Source organism: Macaca fascicularis, chromosome 20, assembly GCF_037993035.2.
Source record: "Macaca fascicularis isolate 582-1 chromosome 20, T2T-MFA8v1.1".
Taxonomy (NCBI): Eukaryota; Metazoa; Chordata; class Mammalia; order Primates; family Cercopithecidae; genus Macaca; species Macaca fascicularis.
The window spans coordinates 8,833,664-8,856,814 of record NC_088394.1 but is presented as its reverse complement, the minus strand read 5'-3'; the positions used below and the strand labels follow the sequence as shown (position 1 = coordinate 8,856,814).

At 40.5% G+C, this 23,151-nt stretch overlaps 1 long non-coding RNA gene across 11 annotated transcripts in view; it reads right to left on the bottom strand.

Moving 5' to 3' along the window:
- The window catches only part of LOC102142331 (uncharacterized), a 97,958-nt gene extending 74,810 nt beyond the window's left edge, over positions 1-23,148 (bottom strand). For 10 of the 11 annotated variants that reach the window (XR_010584013.1, XR_010584007.1, XR_010584010.1 and 7 more), the window contains exon 1: positions 211-23,148. This is a non-coding gene — a long non-coding RNA (uncharacterized lncRNA). The remainder of the gene's footprint in view (positions 1-210) is intronic. The other variant, XR_010584006.1, reaches the window with a different exon arrangement.
- Between the last annotated feature and the right edge of the window lie 3 nt (positions 23,149-23,151).

The window sequence follows — 23,151 nt, the reverse complement described above, 5'->3', positions numbered from 1 at the left end:
GATTCTATTATTTTAAGATATTAGAGGGCTACCTCAGACATCCAACATGAACCACTCGAGAATGGTTGAGTTCTTCTCTGTAAGTTGTACACTTTAAAAATAATAATTCTTATAATGAATACATAATTTATTATTGTTATATTATTTTATATCCTCTAACACTTGTCAAGGGCTTACCACCAGGCATCCTCATCAGAACTTTATACTTACCCCATTTTATAACTGAAGAAGGAACTCGCCAGGTGACCTAGCTTGTAAATGTTGAAGGTCTGCGTGGAAGACACATCTTTATGGTTGTTATGGACTGAATGTTTACGTCCCATCAAAATTCATATGTTGAAGCTTTAACTCCCTGATATGGTTTGGCTGTGTCCCCACCCAAATCTCATCTTGAACTGTAGTTCCCATTATCGTCACGTGTCATGGGAGGGACCTAGTAGGAGGTAATTGAATCATGGGGACAGTTACCTCCATGCTGTTCTTGTGATAGTGAGTGAGTTCTCACAAGATCTGATAGTTTTATAATAGGTTTTCCTCACCTTTGCTCTGCATTTCTCCTTGTTGCCACCATGTAAAGAAGGAAGTGTTTGCTTCCCCTTCCACCGTGAGTGTAAGTTTCCTGAGGCTTCCCAAGCCCTGTGGAACTGAGTCAATTAAACCTTTTTCCTTTATAAATAACCCAATCTCAGGTATATCCTTATAGCAGCCTGAGAATGGACTAATACACCCCCGATACAGTGGTATTTAGATGTGAGGCCTTGGGAAAGCAATTAGATTTAGGAGAGGTTATGCAGGTGTAGCCCCTATAATGAGATTAGTGTCATAAGAAGAGGGAGAGACACTATGGTTCTCTCTCTCTCTCTTTCTCTCTCTCCCTCTCTCCTTTTCTTTCTCTCTCTCTCTCTCTGTCTCTCTCTTTCCGCCATGCGAGGACACAGCAAGAAGGCAGCCTTTGGCAAGTCAGGAAGAGAGCCCTCACCAGGAACCAAATCAGCTGGCACTTTTATCTTGGATTTCCCAGCCTCCAGAACAGTGAATAATAAATGTCTGCTGCTTAAGTCATTCAGCCTACAATATTTATTTTGTTATAGCAGCCCAAGCTGACTAGGATAATTGTCCTCTTCTCTTCTCATCTATGCCAATTTCTTCTTCAAAGACCACTAGTAAATTATGAACTCACCCTTATTCCCAGTCCCAATCATTCTGCACGTAAGCAAGACTGAGTTTTAGGGGTCTGAGTCCCTGCCTCAATGTGAGATTACAGTTTATTCTCTAATTAATTATGCAGCAGCATCTTTGGCTAATAAAGCCTAAACAAAGAACATTTAATCCAATTCATCGTTTTTTCCTCCATTATGAGCAGCCTGTCAAACACAATCAGTTTCCGCAAGCAAAGTGGAGAGGAGGCAGGCATCAGCCACACCTGCTTAGCAGGGTTGCTAGCAGGAAACTCACAGTCAGAGAACAGTTGGCTGTGCAGATGGCAGAGATAGGACGATTTGAAGGGAAATCCACTCGCTGACTGGAGCTCAGTGCAGGAAAAGGGTCATTTGACAGTTGCAGGCAGAGAAACACCTCCTTCTGCCTCTGACTTAGTCCAGCCAATGGGTGAGAACTCAGAAAAACAAAAGCACAAACATTTACAATGAGCTTCCTATGTGTTCGAAATTTAACACATGCAATCTCTATCAAACAATCATCAGGCTAGAGATTGACTTTCCTACTTTCCAGATGAGAAAAATGAAGACACAACAGGTAAAATGACTGACTTAAGGTCATACAGCCAGTAAGTAGAGTTGTGGGGATTTGAATCCATGTCTTCCAGATTCTCTTCTCTGTTCTGGGCTTATTGAAGAATGTTCAATGAGCATCCACTGAACAATTGTTCCATGCCCACTTCTGGAAGAAATGCTGGGTAGAAATGCCAGAAATGTGGACGGCATCATCCTTACTTTGAAGAGATTCGTGATACAAATAGGAAGAGAAGAATTAATACATCGGGACTAATTTTAAAACAGTGATATGTTGAACTGTGTTGCTATGACTCTGGGTAGGTTACAAAGGAACAGATTATCACAGTTTGGTCTAGCTAGAGTAGTTGCTAGCTCTTAACATCTCAGAATTGCAAAGGGCCATGATAACTATGTGCAAATACACTCTTGGGAACCCTTCAGGGTGAAGACCATGTCTAATTCATTGGTCTGCCCAAAGTTTTGATCACTGTCAGGAAATAATTGTTGAAGATGTAAATAAAAATTAACCTTAATGTATAAAGAAACTCAGACATCATCTTCTCTATATATAATTTTTATTTTGTTATACTTTCTCATTTTATTTTATTTATTTATTTTTATTTTTTGAGACAGAGTCTTGCTCTGTTGCTCAGGCTGCAGTGCAGTGGCACGATCTCGGCTTACTGCAACCTCCATCTCCCAGGCTCAAGTGATTCCTGTGTCTTAGCCTCCCAAGTAGGTGGAAATACAGGCATGCCACCACGCCTAGCTAATTTTTTCTGTTTTTAGTAGAGATGGGGTTTCTACACGTTGGCCCGGCTGGTCTCAAACTCCTGACCTCAGGTGATCCGCCAGCCTCAGTCTCCCAGAGTGCTGGGATAACAGGCATGAACCACCACGCCTGGTCATCTTCTATATATTTTAGATGAGGGGTGTCATGAACTCCTTTCAGAAATTTATAAGAACAATGGGAAAAGACGCACATACAATTTTTGATGGTCCAGGTCTCCATAGAAGCTCTTCTGTTATTATAACATGCAACATAAGAGGCTGATTCAGGAAACTGTGACACATTTGTTCAATTCAAAGGACACTGTTTATTTGTTTGTTTTGAGACAGTCTCGCTCTGAGCTCAGGCTGAAGTGCAGTGACACGATCTCAGCTCACTGCAACCTCAACCTCCCAGGTTCAAGTGATTCTTCTGCCTTAGCCTCCTGAGTAGCTGGGACCACAGGCGCTCGCCACCATGCCCAGTTAATTTTTGTATTTTTAGTAGAGGTGGGGTTTCACCATGTTGGCCGAGTGCGGTGGCTCATGCCTGCGATCCCAACACTTTGGGAGGTCAAGGTGGGTGGATCATTTGAGGTCAGGAGTTTGAGGAAATAGCTTTTAAAAATAATGTTTATGATAATGTCGAAGAGAACTACTTGGTTATAAAGTTAAAGGACATGAAACCATGATGCAAAGTGTTTACATGTCTTATGGTCTCTACTAACTATAAAATTTTGATTAAGAGTTTTGGCTATAGCAAGACTACCTGGGTCCATTCCTAGATTTTCTACTTGTCAACAGTGTGGCCTTGGGTAAGCTACTTGATCCCTTGCTCCCTCAGTATCTTTATATCTAAAAATGGTACTTTAAAAAGGGAACCCTTTTGCACTATTGGTGGGAATATAAATTAGTACTACTGCTATGAAGAACAGTTTGGAGGGTCTTCAAGAAAAAAAAAAAAAACTAAAAATTGAGCTGCCATATGATCCAACATTCCCACTGCTGGGTATGTACTCAAAAGAAAGAAAATTGGTATATTGAAGAGCTATCTGCACTCCTATGCTTGTTGCAGCACTGTTTACAATAGCCAAGATTTGAAAGTGACCTAAGTGTCCATCAACAGATGAATGGATAAAGAGAATGTGGTACATGTACATAATGGAATATTATTCAGCCCTAAAAAAGAATGTGATCCTGTCATTTGCAACAACATGGCTGAAACTGGAGATCATTACGTTAAGTGAAATAAACCAGACACAGAAAGACAAACATCACATGTTCTCGCTTATTTGTGGGATCTAAAAATCAAATCAATTGAACTCATGGACATTGTAGAAGTATGGTTACCAAAGGCTGGGAAAGGTAATGGATGGTTGGGAGGAAGGTGGGGATGGTTAATGGGTATCAAAAAAAAAAAAAAATAGAGCAAATAAGACCTACACTTTGGTAGCACAATAGGGTGACCATAGTCAATAATAACTTCATTGTATATGTTAAAATAAAGAATGTAATTGGATTGTTTGTAACTCAAAGAATAAATACTCCATTCCCCATAATGTACTTATTTCACATTGCATGCTTGTATCAAAACATCTCATGTAACCCACAAACATATACATCTACTATGTACCCACAAAAAATTTTTGAAAATTAAAAATTAAAAAAATGATACTTTCTGCATAGTGTAATTGTGAGAATTAAGTGATAAAATATACTGTAGATAAAGCACTTTGCACAGTGCCTGGCATTGAGAAAAATTTTCATAAACACTGATAAACACTGCCTATTACTATTATTCTTATATTTTGTTTACTTCAGAAATTACTCTGGGAGGCTGATGTGGGAGGGATCTCTTGAGCCTAGGAGGTTGAGGCTGCTGTAAGCCATGTTGGTGTCACTGCACTCTAGCCTGAGTGACAGAACATGACCATATTTCAATAAAATTTACTCTGTAATTTAGTCTTATTTTACATATCACACACCCTCACATGCACACACACACGCACACACATACACACACTATATTAACTGTAGAATTTACCTCTGAGAAGAGAATAGGGTTGTTTACGGAAAGTGATGGAACCCTTCAAATATACCCTTCACACATTTTTCCAATAGGCATGTATACGCATGCATTACTGCAAATCAAAAGAAGAGAGCACACTGCAAATTTGTAGTATTAGGGCAAATGTAAGCCATTCTCTCCTCTGCACTTTATTCACAGAATGGAATATCTTCTGCATACTGAAATTGTAGCCTTTGTAGGATAGAGTGTCTCAGTTGAGACTCACTGTTTAACTTCTCCAAGGAAAGAGAAGAAACATGCAAAGGTTCCGTTGAATATTGCAAAAACCTCACTGGAGAACAGATGCCTGATGGACTAGTTCACTACCTTGCATATTTTCATCTGTGCCATTGATATCCTGAAATGAATAGCCCCATCCATTCCCAGAGGGTCAAATCACCCAAATGGAAATACTCTGCTGCCATCTAATTAAGCAATGGAACTGAAAACAGAAGCTATTAAATATCTCCTTGAAATGTTAAGTTTTCAATCCTAGAAGTGTGCTTCACCATTCAAACAATAATATTTAGGCATGAAATATTTCTGTCTACTTTCCTCCATAGAGACTTGGCCAGGGGCAATTAGCAAGCGCTGGCAGGCTGCCGTTCAAAAGAGAATGAGATGAAGCTGGATATTCTAGGAACCAAGTAGAAGTTATTCTGAGGAGTACATGTTAGATAATTCACTTAAGCAAAATTTCAAAGACATTCACAGAGTTTAAATTATCCAAACAACAGAACTCCTATGACAGTTTTGTGGCCAATGAACTCAAGATAATATCAGCAGAGGGGAAAGCATATATTTCCTGATGAACAGGAAATTTCAGTACGATCAGGAGAAAAGTAGGGGAAAGGTATCTGTGGTCAGTAAACAGCCACTGTTGCTGTCTCAGGTGATGAGAAGAAGTAATTTGGGTGTTAATGTAAAAAAAAAAAATCTTACCAATTACTTAATTTTTTGGTAGAATATTCCCAGAGTCCTCTGTCAAAGGTGGGGCAAATAATGATCCACCCTTTGGCAATAATAGGAAAGAAAATATGTTTTATATTCTTATATTTATTTATTAAATAAATATGTATTGAGTGTCTTCTTTCTGCCATCTCTGTTCTAGGCATCTTTTTCTAGCAGTGAACAAAATAGGCAAAGAGATGTTTAGAAGGAAATGCAGATAATTAGCAAGCAAACATATATACAAATAATACAAATCCAGTTAGTACTAAATGCTATGAAAGGCAAAACCAAAGTAAAATAATACATGGTGCCTGGGTTGACCAGAGAGGCCTTGATCCGGACTGATCTGAGGAGGTGGAAAGGGAGTGGAGGTTGAACATTATGAAATGTTATGTTTCCCATCTGAAATATTTTTTCAGGTCCTGCATACCAGTAAAACTATTGATGTCAGCTGGTCTGAAGGACACCATGAGAAGCTAACAGGAGTCACCTACATGAATATTTGAAGATAACGTGCTTCTGCCAAAGGGACCAGCAAGTACAAAGGGCCAGAGGAGGGGCTGGGATATCAGAATATTGTAGGACTACCAGGTGTGTATGCCACTGCACAGTAACAGACCAATACACTGATACAGCAGGGTTTGCAGCAGAGAAAGAGTTTAATGATGGTGGGGCACCAAGGGAGGAGATGGGAGGGCACCTTCAGTCTATCACCCTGAGGAGTTCTGGGCTGGGAATTTTTTTTTTTTTTTTTGAGACGGAGTCTCACTCTGTCTCCCAGGCTGGAGTTCAGTGGCACGATCTTGACTTACTGCAACCTCTGCCTCCCAGATTCAAGTGTTTCTCCTGCCTCAGCCTCCTGAGTAGCTGGGACTACAGGTGCCTGCTGCCACGGCTGGCTAATTATTTGTATTTTTAGTAGAGGCACGGTTTCACCGTGTTAGCCAGGATGGTGTCAATCTCCTGACCTCATGATCTGCCCACCTCGGCCTCCCAGAGTGCTGGGATTACAGGCGTGAGCTACTGTGCCTGGCCCGGGCTGGGGTTTTTAACAGAATCATGGAGGATGAAGGGTTGGAAAATTGAGGTCATTGATTGGTAAGGTAAGGAGTTTGAAATCATCAGAATGTGGAGACTCCATTCCTTGATGAGTTAGCTTCTCATGGGGTCCTTCAGACCAGCTGACATGAATAATTTCACTGGTATGCAGGAACTGAAAGAATATTTCAGATGGGAAACATAACATTTCATAATGTTCAAGTTGTTAGCTGTAGAGGAGTGAAGGGGCACTGTGATCTAGTGTCTACATGATTCTAGGACAATAGGCACCAAATGACTATGTGGAAACAGGTCAGAGACCGAGCTGGCCTCATGATGAATGCTGCATGTGCCACAAACTTGGCTCATTTTCACTTCTCCCCCTCCCTTCTTCCCTGATTAAATTCATACAGTGAGTAGGGACTATCAAGAAGAACAAGAAGCCCAGAGTGATGGCAATGTTAAAGAAGAAGAATGGTAGGCATTTTATTTAACCAGTCTCTGATAGGCAGATACTAGGCAGGGACCTGACTTTACTTTTTTCCCCCTAAATAAGAGGTAATGTGGCTGGGTGCAGAGGCTCACAAATGAGGCCTAGGCGGATGGATCGCCTGAGATTAGGAGTTCCAGACCAGCCTGGGCAACATGGTGAAACATGGTCTCCACTAAAAATACAAAAATTAGATGGGCGTGGTGGTATGTGCCTGTAATCCCAACTACTGGGGAGGCTGAGGCAAGAGAATCTCTTGAGCCCGGGAGGCAGAGTTTGCAGTGAGACGAGAGTATGCCACCATTGCACTCCAGCCTGGGCAACAGAGTGAGACTCTCTCTCGAAAATAAAAAAAACCAAAAACACAAGAGCTGACTGGGCACGGTGGCTCACACGTGTAATCCCAGCACTTTGGCCAAGGTGGGAGGACCGCTTGAAGTCAGGCGTTTGAGACCAGCCTGGCCAACATAGTGAAACCCCGTCTCTACTACAAATACAATGAAAAAAAAAATTAGCTGGGTGTGGTGGTAAGCACCTGTAATGCCAGCTACTTGGGAGGCTGAAGCAGGAGAATCTCTTGAACCCAGGAGGCGGAGGTTGCAGTGAGCCGAAATTGCGCCACTGCACTCCAGCCTGGGTGACAAAGTGAGACTCCATCTCAAAACAATAATAATAATAATAATTAGAGCGAATGTTATTATTATCCTTACAGATTCAAAATGTGTGATTTCTCTATTTATAGACAACCTCACAGGAACATGCTGTGCCATCTCTCTTTTCCTGAAATGCAAGGTGCAGGAATGAGTGCCTGGCTTAGCAAGAAGGCTCAGCCTCCCCTACATAGCCTATCACAGTTGTTCACAGCCCGTCATCCTATCACGAGAACCATCAGAAAGTGACCACAACTTGTTACTTTGTGAAATAAATGTTCTCTACAGGAAACCCCACTGCTTGTCCTGGAAATGGAAATGATAAGAAGTAGCAGGGATTTACGGAAGTGGTGATTCTGAGACAGAAACACATTTCATGTGGGAATTTAGTTTTATACTTACAGACTCATTGTTTTTCTGAAGGAGTAATTTGCACTTCTTCCGTCATGCTTTATGCATTCATGAGGAATATTGAATGTTGCTCTGGTGGTATTTAGAAATTTAAGGATTAGTGAAGGTCTTGGGTCTTCTCCCTCATAGATAGAGACAGCTTCCCTGAAGAGAGTACACTGTATTTCAGGAAGCATGAACCTTCGGGTTGAACAGACTTAGGTTAGAGTCCTGGTTCTAATGTTTTTGTTTTGCTTTTAAACCGTGTGATCCTGTGAACATCATTTAACTTCTCTTATCCTAATTTTGTGCAACTGTGAAAAACATGGACTTAGAGAATTCTTGAAGTAAAAAAATACAAGCAGGCAGACAAAGTACTTAGCATAGGTAGTTATGTTAGGTACTTGCTTCTCATCATCCAGGATACATGTGACGCGCTGGATCCCATCATCATCATTGTCATTGTCATCATCATCAAAGTGAGGAAATATTGAATAGTGTATAGAGTCTGGGCTTGGGAACCTGCTCATTTTGGGTTGAATCCCGTCTGTATTTTTCTAGATATGTGACTTCACGCAAGGCTTTATATTCCCTGCCTCAGTTTCCCCATGACTGAGGGATAAAAATAGCACTTCCCTGATAGGATTGTTGCGAAGATTAACTGCACACATACATGGAAAGTGCCTGGAACGAGGGACAGTCATTGTGATTGTTTCCATACGGGAAAGAAGGTGTACTTACTTGTCATGTATACAAAGGTGGATTTCATGTGTTTTAATTACCCAATCCTGCTCCTGAGACATGAAGTCAGATGTATGTGGATAATAATCTATTAATGTCTTGCTTCTTGCCATCGAGGATAAATGTGATGCCCTGGATTTTCAGCTGCCCCTGGCCTGATGCCATTCTGCCCTTCCTGTCTAGACCCAGGAGTCAGCTTGCAGAGGAGATACTGAATCCAGAGCCCAGCTGGTGTCTGAAACAGGGAAGGTAACAGGATTCCAGCTGCAGCCTCCAGCCCCACCCTTCCAGTGAACATTCCTCTCAGCGAACCCTCCAGAATCTCAATAATTCACCGCAGTCACCATGCTCAGACAGGTTGCTTGGAAAAGTGAGTTCTGAGCCAAGGGTTTTGGCAGGTCTTAAAATATTTCCTTCTGTGCAACTGCAATCACATCTCCATCATGGGCACCTGGGAGCGCAGCAAGGCGTAAAGGGGAGAGGAATGAGGAACAAATGCAGCTCTTGGTTTATAATTTACCCTTGTCACAGAGATCCAGGCATGACCGATCTGGCTTGTAGTGTGAAATCTGGGACAATTGGAGTGATGCCTTTTTCATTACATGTATTTTAATTTTCCCAGATAAAGAAAATGCAGGTCTAATCCCATAGGTAGCTACCAATCGCTTCTGCAATTCCAATGACCGAAACTTAGGGAAAAAAAATGCATGCATCAGTCTCCGCACTCCACTGGCTCCCACAAGGTTTATTACCTCCCTTTTTCCCCCAGAAATTGCGGGAAAAGGAGGGGAAAACATTGATGACACAGACAAGCACTTGACAAGAGCTCAGTGTGAATTCTCCGTAGAGAGATACATGTGGTGGTTGCAGGGAAAATCATCATAAAGACCACGTTAAATATTAAGGTCCATGAGGGAAAGGTTTAGGTGTACGATGTTGCTATTTTATACTTCATTCTTAGAAAAGGTTTGGCACATTGTATATGTTAATACATTATTGAAGCAAAGGAGAAAAAAAAGACGAAAAGTGAGAAAGATCTTATCAATCAAATGATCCCTCAATGAGATGTGATTCAATCTGTGCATTCAGAATCCACTGAATATGGCTCTCTGTCTCTCTCTCTGTGTCTCTCTCTCACACACACACACACACACACACACACACACACACACACACTGCATTGATGGCCAGGCTTATGCATGTCACATCTGTTGGATGGATTCCCAAAGACCTAGTAAGGTAATAAAATTAGCCTATGTGTATTGAGATTCACTATATACTAGACATTATGCCAAATACTTTACTTGCTATTTTCATCTCTAATTTATAGATGAAGAATCTGAAAGATGGAATTTTCTTTTCCTTCAATCCAAGGTCACTCAAATCCTACATGGAAGAGCCAAGTTTTGGTATTGTTCTGCCTGACCACAATCCCCACTATTAGCACCCACTTCTCTATTTACAAGTAAAGGATGAAATGAAATAAAACAGAGGCTCATAGAGGTGCAGTGATGTACACAGTAACACATAGCAAGTCAGGTGCAGAGCAGGAGTTAGAATTCAGCTTTCCCAGCCCCTACATCAGTGACCTTCCCTCCGCGGTTCCAAACCTTCACTAGCAGTCATTGATACTTGAGAATACAGGCGACTTGAACCTATCTCTGCCCTTGCCATAAAATTTTGGGGAGCCCTCTGACCATACACTAGCACAAATGTTTTGTAAAATCTACTGGGGATGAAGAATTTTGTAAAATACGATATTAAATCAGTTCAGATTCTTAGTTGCAGGTGAAAGATGACCAACTAAGACTAAATTAAGCAACAAAAGAGAGAGGAATGGTGTGAGAATGAGGCTATTTTGTTAGGTCATAGAACCAAAAATTCCTTGCATGAAACTGGATTTTGGATTCAGGTGTCACTTATTGCAGGGGTTTAAATAATATCACCAGTTTTCTATTACTCCTCTCTCTCTCTCGTTCTTTTATCTCTGTCTTTCCACTCTTAGATCTGTTTACTTCTTTGTTGGTGTATTTCTCAACCAGACCCACTTTAAGTGAATGTAAAGTTCCAGACTTACATAGACCTCACAGTTTTTGAGGAAGAGGGATCTCTTTCTTAGCAGCCTTATTCAATACCTGATTAGCCCTTCTTGAGTCATGTCCACCCCGCTGGCCTCCTGGACCAATGACTGTGTCTAGGAGGATAGGTTGCTCTCATTGGTTAGTTGCAGTTACATGGCCATCTTACTGGTTAAGAAACAGAAAGGACAGAATGAGGGATTTTGAAAAGAGAGAGAGAGATTTTATAATTAGAAAGATGAGAAGAGATATTGGGCAACATACCAGACTAGATGTCCATTGCTGACCTATATTCAAGCCATGCCGTGTCTATAAAAGGTTCATTCAAATCCTCAAGTTCTGCTCAAATGGCTTATCAAGAACTATGAACCTGACCCACTCAGTGTTGACAGGGGTGTTTGCTGAAGCAAAGTCTGCATTGTCGGCCAGATGTCTCTCCTGGAATCCTCTCATTATAGGAAGATTTAGTCATTTATCATTTAAAAAATAATACTTCCCAACATCTGAAATCCTAGAGGTAAAGAAAGGCAGAAACACGTGTCGTTGAGTTGGCAAAACCTCATGTAAGGCAGAGCATTGTTCTTGGCCGACCACAGCATCAAACAAGGTAATTTTTATTGACAGTCTCCTTGAGCAGGATGGATGTCTTCATAAGCCCAAGAAGGAAAGAAAGCAGCAAAAACGAAGACAGAAAGAAGCCGAGGAGAAAATGTGACAAATATTGAAGTGGGTAGGAAATTGCTTTAAAAAATCAGAGATCCATGGAGAATACTGAACAACCTTTGCCCACAGATGAACAGACGAGCGCAGTTGCACACGGCAGGTTCTGAAGGCTCAAATGTGAGCTTGAATTTACTTTCACCACTATTAGAAGAATAATGGGTCTCTTTGGACAAGGAGGATGCCATTAGGATCCCAAACTAAGTTTTCTTCATGCTGCGATACGACAGTCTGTGATCAATCCTTCTCAGCCACTACGTGAAAAGAACCAGCATTTCCTATTATCCTTTTGTTTGTATTCTTCTTTCTTTGCCCCTCCTTTTGCTTTTTATTTTTATTTTTGCATCTGAACATGTGATGATGAAGATCTTTAGCTGATATTTAAATTCTCATCCTAGAATCTGCACATTGGCATTTTATTTTAGATCGCTTCTATAGACTATCAGAAATGCAATGAATGAAACATGATACATCGGCTGGAAATCCAGAACCTTCTGAAGGGCTTCACAATTGAAGAAATGATTCTTTGATTGTTGACAGAGCTAGGAAGCCGTGTGCTTGTTCACCAACTCTGTTCATTTCAAAAATGATGATAAGAAGTCATTTAGCCAACTTTATTTGGCTATAGTGGGTGCTTCTATTGATAAAATCTAGAAGTGTGGGGCACGCATCCACATAAGCAGATTGTTTTGCCTGAAATAGTATGTGATGTACTGGAATCTCTCTTTTCAAAATTTCTCATCCTGTCCTTTCTGTCTTTTTTTTTTTGTATGTGTGTGAAATGGAGTCTCGCTCTGTTGCCCAGGATAGAGCACAGCAGTGCGATCTTGGCTCACTGCAACTTCTGCCTCCCGGGTTCAAGCGATTCTCCTGCCTTGACTTCCCAAGTAGCTGGGATTATAGGTGCCTGCCACCATGACCAGCTATCTGTTGTATTTTTAGTGGAGATGGGGTTTTGCCATGTTGGCCAGGCTGATCTTGAACTCCTGACCTCAGGTGATCTGCCCACCTCAGCCTCCCAAAGTGCCGGGATTACAGGCATAAGCCACTGTTCCCGGCCCTTTCTGTCTGTCTTCTTAACCAATAAGGTTGCCATGTGACTGCAGTTAAGCCATGAGAGCATGCTCTCCTTTCAGACACAGTCATTGGTCCAGGAGGCCAGGGGGGTAGACATGACCCAAACTTAAATCAAAGAGATCTGAATGAATTAAAATAATATAATTACAACAACAACAATAACGGGGAAAACATAGATGGTACAGTATGCAGGCCCTGTGTTAGGCATCCTAGATACATTGTCTCCATTGATTCTTGTAACAGCCCTAATAAGGTTGATATAATGTCATGCCCATTTTATAAATGGAGAAACGAAGGCAGAGGGCAAATGAGCAACATGTGCCAGTCTGCAGAACTAACAAGGGACTGAGCTGGGATTTAGATCTAGCTGTCCCTATCTCAAAGCTTAGACTCACCAACGTTTCTCTATGCAAATCCAGCTTCGGTTACCACCTTACTTTGTGATCTTGAGAAAGTCACTTCCTTTCTAAGTTTGCTTATCTGTAAAATAAGATTGATTTAAATTTGTAGAAATCACAGTTTATTAAAGTGGGTGGGCCTTTTTTTAAAAAGGCCAAAACATTTTTTCAAGCATCCGAATATGTTTGTTTTTTTAACAGTCATTGAGAAAATAAAGAAAATACAATTTGTGTGTATTCAATAATTTAATATTTATAAATAAGAGAAAACACTTAATAGTGGTTAAAAGGGCAGCCTCCAGACTCAGACCATTTGGGTGCAAATTTCACATCTGCCACTTATTGGCTATGTGAATTTAGACAAATTGTATACCTTTCTCTGTCTCAGCTCTCTCTTCTAAACAGTAGGCTAATGATAGCATCCTCCCTCATGGGGTAATTGCAAAGATCAAGTGAGTTACTATTTGGAATGCACTTAGAAAGAGCACTGAAGAATAGTAAATGCTATGTAAATCTCAGCTATTCTTATTAATTTATATTTCACAAATCATAATGACTTTTTAAAAACATTATCATGGAAGTACTAATTTTTCAGAAAAGACTAGATGTATGTGTAGAAACTCTGGGAAGACCACAGAGTTCTGAAGCAGAAAGATAGAAAACGAAATATAAAATTATTTCTGAGCTTTCTTCTGATCTGAGCATTGTATGAAAAGAGAAAATAAAAGAAAGAAAAACTCTTCTGCCCTCAAACTTCTGACATCACATAACCTACTCCTCAAGACTTCTCAGATGGAAAAAAAAAATTAGTTTAGGGCAAATGGTTTTTTTCCACTGGACTGCAAGCTCTTGGAGTCAGGAATTCATAGTTATTTCACATTTGTAACTATCCGTACCATCTTCATGCCTACTCTAGCGTCGCAAAACACGTGGTCTTGTAAATAGTAGATTCTCATCCAACTTGTGAAGAAAAAAGGGAGGATAGAAAGGAAGAAGAGAGGGACTTGACTTTTATACAATTCCTGTTCTAAAACAGGGTTGCCTGGGCATTTTCTGGTTGGAAAAAGTTCAGAAAACAGTTGGCTATGTGGACCGGGAAGTGGGAGAAATGATCAAAACTGAAAGTCACCTGTGTAAGGGACCTGTGAAGCCCCACACACAGCTCGACCCAGGAGCATCAGCCTGTGGGTACAGTTGAATGTCATTTCCAGTTACTTCCAGCCTTTCTTACTTCCTACCAAAACTTGGCTTTTGGGGGGTTCCATGGTACACCCGCTACATCCTTCCTCCCTTCGATATTTCTTACCACCTATCCCTAGGCCCCATTTTCTCACTCTGGCTTTTCCTGCCTGACATTGTTACACAGAAAATCCTACTAAATCCTGAGTTGGAATATGGGCCACTGGCTGCATCTGTGCTAAACGGCCTGTAATGACAGCAAGTGTTGATTTAGCACAGTGACTGAGAGGAGAGTCCCTGAGCTTCACTGTTAGGGCTTAATTCCTGGCTGTGTTGCTGACTAGTTATGTGACCTTGGGCAGGTACTTTAAATTCTCTCTGCCTCACTTCAATCCTCCAGAAAACTGAGGTAATAGTAATAATACTACCCATCTTATGGGGCTGTTGTAAAAATGAGATAAACTTAGAATTGTGCCCAGCACATGGTAATCATCACAGGATTCAAGCACATAATGTGTCCTGGCCATATTGTCCTGCAAATTGTTTGTTTTACCTAAAATATGACTAAATCGATTCTTTTTTCTTTTTCTGGCTACCTGCTACTTCTCCATCAGTCTCAGCTGAAATGGCAGCATGTCTTGAAAACATTGTCCAGGTCAGTTCTTCATTCTTTGTGCCTGCTTAATGCTGGAATTGGATACATCAGCAGAGAATATGGTTTTGCTTTATGTTGTAAAGTCAGTTTGCTTGTCTCTCCCACTAGACTAAGGACTTCTTAGGAGCAGATGCTGAGAACTACATACTATTTTATACCAAACATCTGGTGTCCCCACAAAGTGACCCTTTGTCTGTCCTGACAGCATGTGGTTTGGTTGGTGGGCAAGCAGAGGCTTTGGGGAAAGACAGAAGTGAACTTATCTCCCACTCTGCCATCTCAGTCTCATTCATATTGGTACCACATCCGTATTTTCTTCACTAATTCACTACCACTGCTTTAATTTTGCATGGTCTCACTTGAATTCTTCAGATCATTAGCGACCACTCCTATTTGGTTCCCTTGTCTCCAACTGCTCCTTCTTCCCATATGTCCTATACACTGCTAGATTAATCGTCTCAAAATGCAAATGTGATTATTGTTTACTTCCCTGTCTCTCCCATTAGACTCTAAAGGCATTATATCTTTCCCTGTGTCTATAGTCCCAAAATAATATCTGAGGTAAAATAGGTGCTCAAATTATCTACCTTTACTTTTTTCTTTCTTCTATGTTTATATTCTTGACCCCTAATAAATAACAATTTATATGTCCATAAGGAAGATAACAAATTAATTAAGTATATGGTAGCTTATTCATACAGTGGAACCCTATACAGAAGATGAAATCTAAGAACTATATCTGTTAGCATTTACATGGATATTGAAAAAGCAGAATCCTTGAATGAACAAATTCAATTTCAGCATGGTATGCATAATAGGATATAATTTATCTAGATTACTAACATACTCTGTATATTTTTATGATTAGTCAATGTATACAAAAGATGGGCCATAGGAACAAAAAATCTATTATTTCCTCAGGGAAGAGGTAACAAAATGTCTTTGAGGAGGGCAGGATGTGAAATTTAGCTCTATTTACAGAGAGGGAGAGAGTAAGAGAGAGAGAGAAAATATCAAAGAAAAGAAAAAAAAAATCCAAGTAAACTAAACTGCACAAAGGGCTGAGCTATTTACGAAAGAGAAGAAACCCAGAAACCCATGACTTCTCTCATCTCTGGGAAAGGTAAAGAGGGAACAGACTCAACACGGATTGAAAGGAGAAATTAGCCAAACCTTTAATAGGCCTTGTGGACTGGCACAGTAGATTCCAATCTATGAAGCCCCAGTCAAAGATGCAGTCTGCACTAACCTGACAACTCTTCACTTTGGGCGAGATGGCTTCATGCAGTGCACAGAGGGAGACTGCTGAGGCTGGGAGTAGCAAAGAAAGGCTTAAAGGAATCTCAAGGAGTAAGGATTTTTCTCTGAGTGCATAGCAATGGCCTGCTGATGGTCAGATGGGCTGGGAGAAAACTTTGAGGCACAGACTGTTTGGCCATGGTTGGATAAAGGTTGGGGCAGGACAGAAGAACTGAGACACATCCCCTAAGAAACATGGAGTCTTCACCAGGTACAAGACAGTAGCCTGATGAAGCTGGTAGCAGGACAGTGTGGTGCGCAGAAATCACTTGAGGCAGAGAAAGATGGGTTGGGCTGAGCAACAAAAAGAGCTTTTTAATGACCCCAAGGCTCGTGGCTGATCAGTTAAGTATAGTGAGATCTTAAGAGTGTAGCCAGTGCTCAGATCCCAAACTCCGTTGAAGGGGATGTCTTGATCCTACTCCCAAAATACTATAGGCCAGTTGTGAACTGAATCTAACTAGAACTGTAACAAAACCTAGATAGGCTTAACTTAGATTATATTGACTCTGCCCCAATTCTATCAGTCTGACAAAGGAAGAGATACGCATTTTCCAAGGGCAAATATTATCCTCTTGTTTCTACTGTTGGTTTACACACAACACATGTATACGTATATCTCCAGCACATTTGGAAAATAACATGATTCATTATCAAGAGTAAAAATAGCCAACACAAGAAGATCTGCAGATACCACAGATGTAAGAATTGGCAGAAACAAGTAAAATAACTACAATAAATACATTAGAGCATCTGGTAGAAAATGTTGCAAGCACATTAACAGCTAGGAAATTTCAGTGAGAAGTAGAAGCTTTTTTTAAAAAAGCAAATAGATCTGAAAAGCAATCTCAGACAAAATTACTCCGCGGGCTTATACGAAGATTGAGCACAGCAGAAAAATCTGTGAATTTGAAAACATGTCAATAAAAATTGCCCACACTGAAGCACAGTGATAAATAAAGAATGAAAAGAAGAAAAAGGAGGAGGAGGAGGAGGAGGAAATATTGAATCTAGGATTTGTACGTGAGACAATATCGAACCATTCAACATACATGTACTTGTAGTTCTGAAAGAAGAAGAGAAAGAGAATGGAGCAGAAAAAATAAATATTTGAAGAGAAAATAGAAAGAAAATAATAATTGGTGCAAAAACAACAGTCTATAGTTAGAAAAACACCATCAAACCACAAGCAAAATAAACGCAAAGAAAACCATATTGGGGCAAACTACTAAAAACGCTTACATTCTTCATGAAATTATATTTGCTGCCATTTTGTTTAGAAAACGAAAATTTAAAAGTACCTCATGTATAACAGATAATAAATACTTGATGGTTGATTAACTGAATCAATTAATCATGTTACTTATAAACTTAAAGTCCTTCGGGGACTCCACATTGCCTAAATAATAATGTACACTTCCTCAACTCAGAATAAGAATGTTTTCCAACTCTGGGCCTACTCTACCTCTCAGCTTTATGTGAGTCAATGATTTTTAAAATGCCAGTTTCAAAATTGCGGGAAGTTTGTGACAAAAGACAAATTTGTTAGATAATTAGTAAGTGAATTAACACATAAGTGGATTGATTAGTTAATATATGATTTGTTCATGACATACCCCAACTTGTCTTAGGGTCCCTCTTCTTACCCATCTTCATCTCCATAAATACACTTAAACCTTACTCCATTCCACTAGGAAAAGAAGATCTGATGATATTGGAAAAACGAATTTTCCAGTGAGATGAGATAAATAGTTAAATTACAAACTTTTACTTTCACATGAAATAGTCCTTCTTGGGTTTTGAATTCATTTCTGATTTAGTTTCTAGAAATCTTCCCGCCTAACTTATGATCACCACTTATGGCGCATGGAGAGAACTTACCTTCCCTTCTGAAAATAGCTTCCTTAGAAGATAAAGTGGGACCAGGAGGGGGCCAGCAGAAAAAAGCAGGAACAGGTGGTCAAAGCTTTCTTTGATCTAGGCAAGAGCAGTTTCTTCCACTGGAACCCTTTCTTTGATCTTTCAGATGCCATCAAATCCCCTAAAAAATAGCCTCATTGAATTCCCATTCATGGCACTTACGATGTTGTAAGTTTATATTTAATAAACATTTGACTTCCATGTCTGCCTTTCTCCATGTTGGGTTCCATGACAGCTGGCACTGTGGCTATTTTGTGCTCACCATTGTCTTGCAGGATGCCTGGCACATAGTGGTAGCTCAGTGAATATTGCCCAATGAGTGAATAGGTGAATGCATGCAGCTCATTCCTGTTCCTCCATCTGCAGGGTTGCCGCCCTGGTAGAAAATAACTTACTGACTTGGGGCCAAAAGCCCTACTTAATAAGAATGATTTTGCTCACTCTATACCTCTCTCAGGAACCTACAGTGGTCACAGACATATTTTTAAGTAAAAGGAAGCAAAACGAAGTGAATTCTTTATAACATAAAATTTTTCAATTTAAAGGGCTGACATTAATCTGATGGTATCTCCTGATTTTCTTGGCATTAAAATGTCTTTTGTTTCATAAAATGATAATATTAAATAGTTGCTTTAATGGATTACTTAATTAGCAAAATGAACATTTGGCCACTCTTTGAAGGCCGCTAGACAGGCTGGACTTACTGTTATTGCTCTGATTACATAGCCTTGTCCTCTTCCAGACCTTATGACTTTGCTGGCTCAATTCATTCAACAAGGATTGGATTAAAAACTGCCTGCTCCTAAAAATATGTTCTGACTCTGGAGACTTTAATCTTTCTGTAATAGACACCTGTTATGTTTGTCACTTTTCTTCAGAACGCTTATTGTATGTGGTTTTTTGTTGTTGTTGTTATTTTGAGATGGAGTCTCTCTCTGTCACCCAGGCTGGAGTACAGTGGCATAATCTTGACTCACTGCAACCTCTGCCTCCCAGGTTCAAGCAATTCTCCTGCCTCAACCTCCCAAGTAGATGGGATTATAGGCATACACCACCACACCTGGCTAATATTTGTACTTTTAGTAAAAATGGGGTTTCACCGTGTTGGCTAGGCTGGTTTCAAACTTCTGATGTCAGGTGATCTGCCCGCCTCAGCCTCCCAAAGTGCTAGGATTACGGGCGTAAGCCACCATGCCCGGCCTCCCTGTACGTGTTTCTGCTAAGTCAGGGCGAGTCTCTTCCATTTCGGTAGACTCTAAACTCTACCAGCACAAGGATGGTGCCTATCTTTTGTGCCAATGAATCCTAAGGCTATTCCTGGAGCATAGTAGCTGCTTAATAAAAATAGTTGCTAAGTAAACAAATGAATGCATGCCACAGCAATTAGCAAAAAGGGCTAATTTCTTTTTTTGCCTCAGTTATCTTGAATTCTCCACGAAGCACCCTCCTCTAATTCCCAGCCTCATCTTCCTTGGAAATGACAATACACAGGCGAGTCAATGATGGGGTAAGCTCATGGTTCCTTCCTGCCTGTCCTTCTGTCTCATCACACCAGTATATGAAGAAGAGAAGGGAGGACTAGACAGAAGTTTTATGTGCACTGGTTTCACATCATCTCAGCCATTTCTCATGAAAAGTCTCATGACTTGTTACTTTATTAACCTCATTTTATTTATGAATAAATTGAGGCTTAAAGTGGTTAAATCACCTCATCACTCAAATTTACAAAGCTGTGTAGGACAAGGCTGGTATTAGAGCTCAGCTACCTCAGCTTGAAAACTCGTGCTAATTTTCACTCTGTTGTATGTGGTCTTCACTGTCCCCATGAGAGAGGCACCTCATCCTCATCTGCTCTTATTTTATGCAGAAGAAGTGAGAAAGCTGATTCACCTTTCCTGGGTGCTGCCCTGGAAACTGGCACCCAGGGTTCCTCACTATGGGAGCAGGCACCCATTGGCACCAGTTCCCACTCCGTCAGTAGGAAATCATGACTACATTGCTAGGAAAATGAAACAATGCACATTATACAAGATCCATAGTGACGCTGAGAAATGAGGGCCTGCCACAAGCACTGTACGGCCAGATTTGTATGCCTGCCAGCCACAGCACAAATGGCCCCTCTCACATTTGTCTCTGAAAACAGGGAACTCTAATTGTGGTGCATAATGAACACGCAGACATCAAAGAGCAGCGTGTGGAGCCCACCAGGAGCTCCAACCATGGGCCTGGATGGAGGCAAGGTCCAGGGACTTGACAGCAAGCCCAGCTGCCCTGAGCCAGAAGGGCTCTAGAGGCCACCTGGCAGCCAGGTGACATTCTCACCAACAGCCCTGCTGACTCAGGTCTCTTCGGAAAACTTTGACTTGAAGCTTCCTGTTTCCTAAATGGCCCATCATTGCACACTCTGGTCAGTGTTACCCAAAATGTGAGATCCACCTCTAAAAAGATCTTACATTGCACATATGAAACATTAAATGATGTTAATTGTCATAGAGTGAAAGTTACATCCTCAGTTTGCTTTCATTTCTTCAGATGTCAAGGAGGAGACCGCAGCAATCTCTGTTTGCTGTCTTGAACACCTAATGCTTTCTTTTTTCCTTTTTTCTTTCTTTCTTTTTTTTTTTTTGAGATGAACTCTCTTACTGTTGCCCAAGCTGGAGTGCAGTGGCACAATCGTGGCTCACTGCAACCTCTGCCTCCCGGGTTCAAGCGATTCTCCTGCCTCAGCCTCCCAAGTAGATGGAATTACAGGCACCTGCCACCATGCCTAGCTAATTTTTTGTGTTTTTAGTAGAGACAGGGTTTCACCATGTTGGCCAGGCTGGTCTTGAACTCCTGACCTCATGATCCGCCCACCTCGGCCTCCCAAAGTGCAGGGATTACAGGCATGAGCCACCACGCCTGGCCCTAATGCTTTCTAATATTCTTTTTTTTTTTAACAAAGAGGTAGTAGCCCTCAGACCTGGAGCCTTACGCACATGACAGTATACAGCTGAAATGCATAGCGTTGTTTTCTTTTCGTCTTATTTATTTTATTTGTCCTCTTATTTATGAAGGATGATACTTATTTTCCATTTGTGGTAATGATGTAAAATATCCTTTTATAATACATTTATTTGTATTTAATGAGAAAGTCAATTGAGAAGAAAGATGGACGAAAACATAGCACGGGTTTTCTGCACAGGCAGTGAAGCTGGCACCAAAATGTCTGAGATTTGGGCCTTGACTTCTGATGATTTGAGTGTCATTCTGATATTGCTCCTAACTTTGCCTCCCTTAAGCTTCTTTCACGTATCCTAGTAGCAATCACAGGGTTTCACTGTTTATCACTCCTTCCAGTAAACTAAGGTTCTGATATTAAAAAGATAATTATATTCCTAAGAGCTTCGCCTCTCAACACAAAAATAGCTCACTTTCCTTCAACTATTTTTTTTTTACATTGAGCTTCTAGTGTTCATCCCACTCCGCTTACTTTCTACTGAAAAATTCTAGTTTTTCAGTTTCCCTCTTAAAGAATACTGTGTAGAACTGAATATAAAATACCAGGTTTTGCAGAGCACTGCAGTCAAATGCCTTCTCTCTCTTATCCTAGTCATTTTCCCATTTAATACAGCTTGCTGTTACATTAAGGGTCTTTTATTTTTCTTTGTTTTAGGTCATAAAATGTTCTATTGATATCACAACCCAATTCCGAGAAAATTTCTAGATTCCCCCCATTTTGCGATTCCATAGACATCTAAGAGTCTTTGTCCAACAAACTTAACATAGAGTGCACACTACCCAAGCTTCCATGTCAGATGACAAAAAGCAGTGGGTCCTGCCTCTGGTACTGGCCAGCTTCAGTCATGTAGCTATGGACCCATAGGGCTCAATTGCTGGCAAATTATTTCCACAAAAGGAGTTACACCACCTAAGGTATTTAGGTGCAGTGACACTAAAGTATTTGACCTTGTATCTATATAGGATTTACATGGAGAGCTCTATATAAAAACATCTATCTATATTATTAAATAGAACAAAAATACCAATCAAGGTTGTTTCATATACATAGAGCAAAAGAAGCCCACATAGAAATCAGTCGTACAACTTCCCCTGCACTGAAAACCTCTCCTCACCCAATACTGAGAAATTATTTTACCAATCCAAATATGTCAAGGATTTTATTGCATTTGCATTTCAAACCTGATAAAATCATTTTCTGGGTGACATTTTTTCCTTGAAGGCAACTTCAAATTGAATATTTTCCCCTTGTTATCTCTCTCCCTTTCCAAGCCAACTTCACTTCCAGCTTGCAAATCACTCAATATCAAGAGAGAAACGATGAACCACTCTTGCCATCTTTCCCTCCCTGGTGTGCAGGAAGGTTCAGCTTTGCATTTCCAACTCAGGTCTACCTTCACGGAAAATCTTTTTCAAGCATCTTAAAATAGCTTTATTGCCCACATCTCACAAGCTGATCATTGCTTTTGCCAGGTGCTACCCGTGAATGCCTCATATCATGCCCCAGAGGAAAGTGAGGCTGAGAGATATTTGTGTTTGCATTTCGGGCTGTACCTTTCATCTGTGACCATCCTTCTTGATTTCCTTTAAACACAGCAAAAAATACAGGCTTCGATTCAGAAGCTTCTAGATGTGAACCTTTTTTTGTGTGTGACACTAGCTGAGCCTTAGTTTCATCATTTACAAATGAGAAGAACAAAAACTAAATTGCATGGTGGTTGGAAGATTAAAGTAAGTAACTCCTGGTATAGTGCCTCATGTGAATGTAAGCTATTTGAATTCTTTCTGATTTGTTTCACATCATTTTTCACCGAAATTGTTCTTAGGAAGATCTCTAATACAAAATATGTACATTGGGAAACTCCATAGCTCAGTAAGAGAAAACATGAAACTTGGAATCAGAAGGACTGGTTCCAGTGTGAAGACACTTGAAGCCAAGTGAGACGAAGCTCATTTCTTTTGCTTTGCTTCCCTTCCCTTCCCTTCCCTTCCCTTC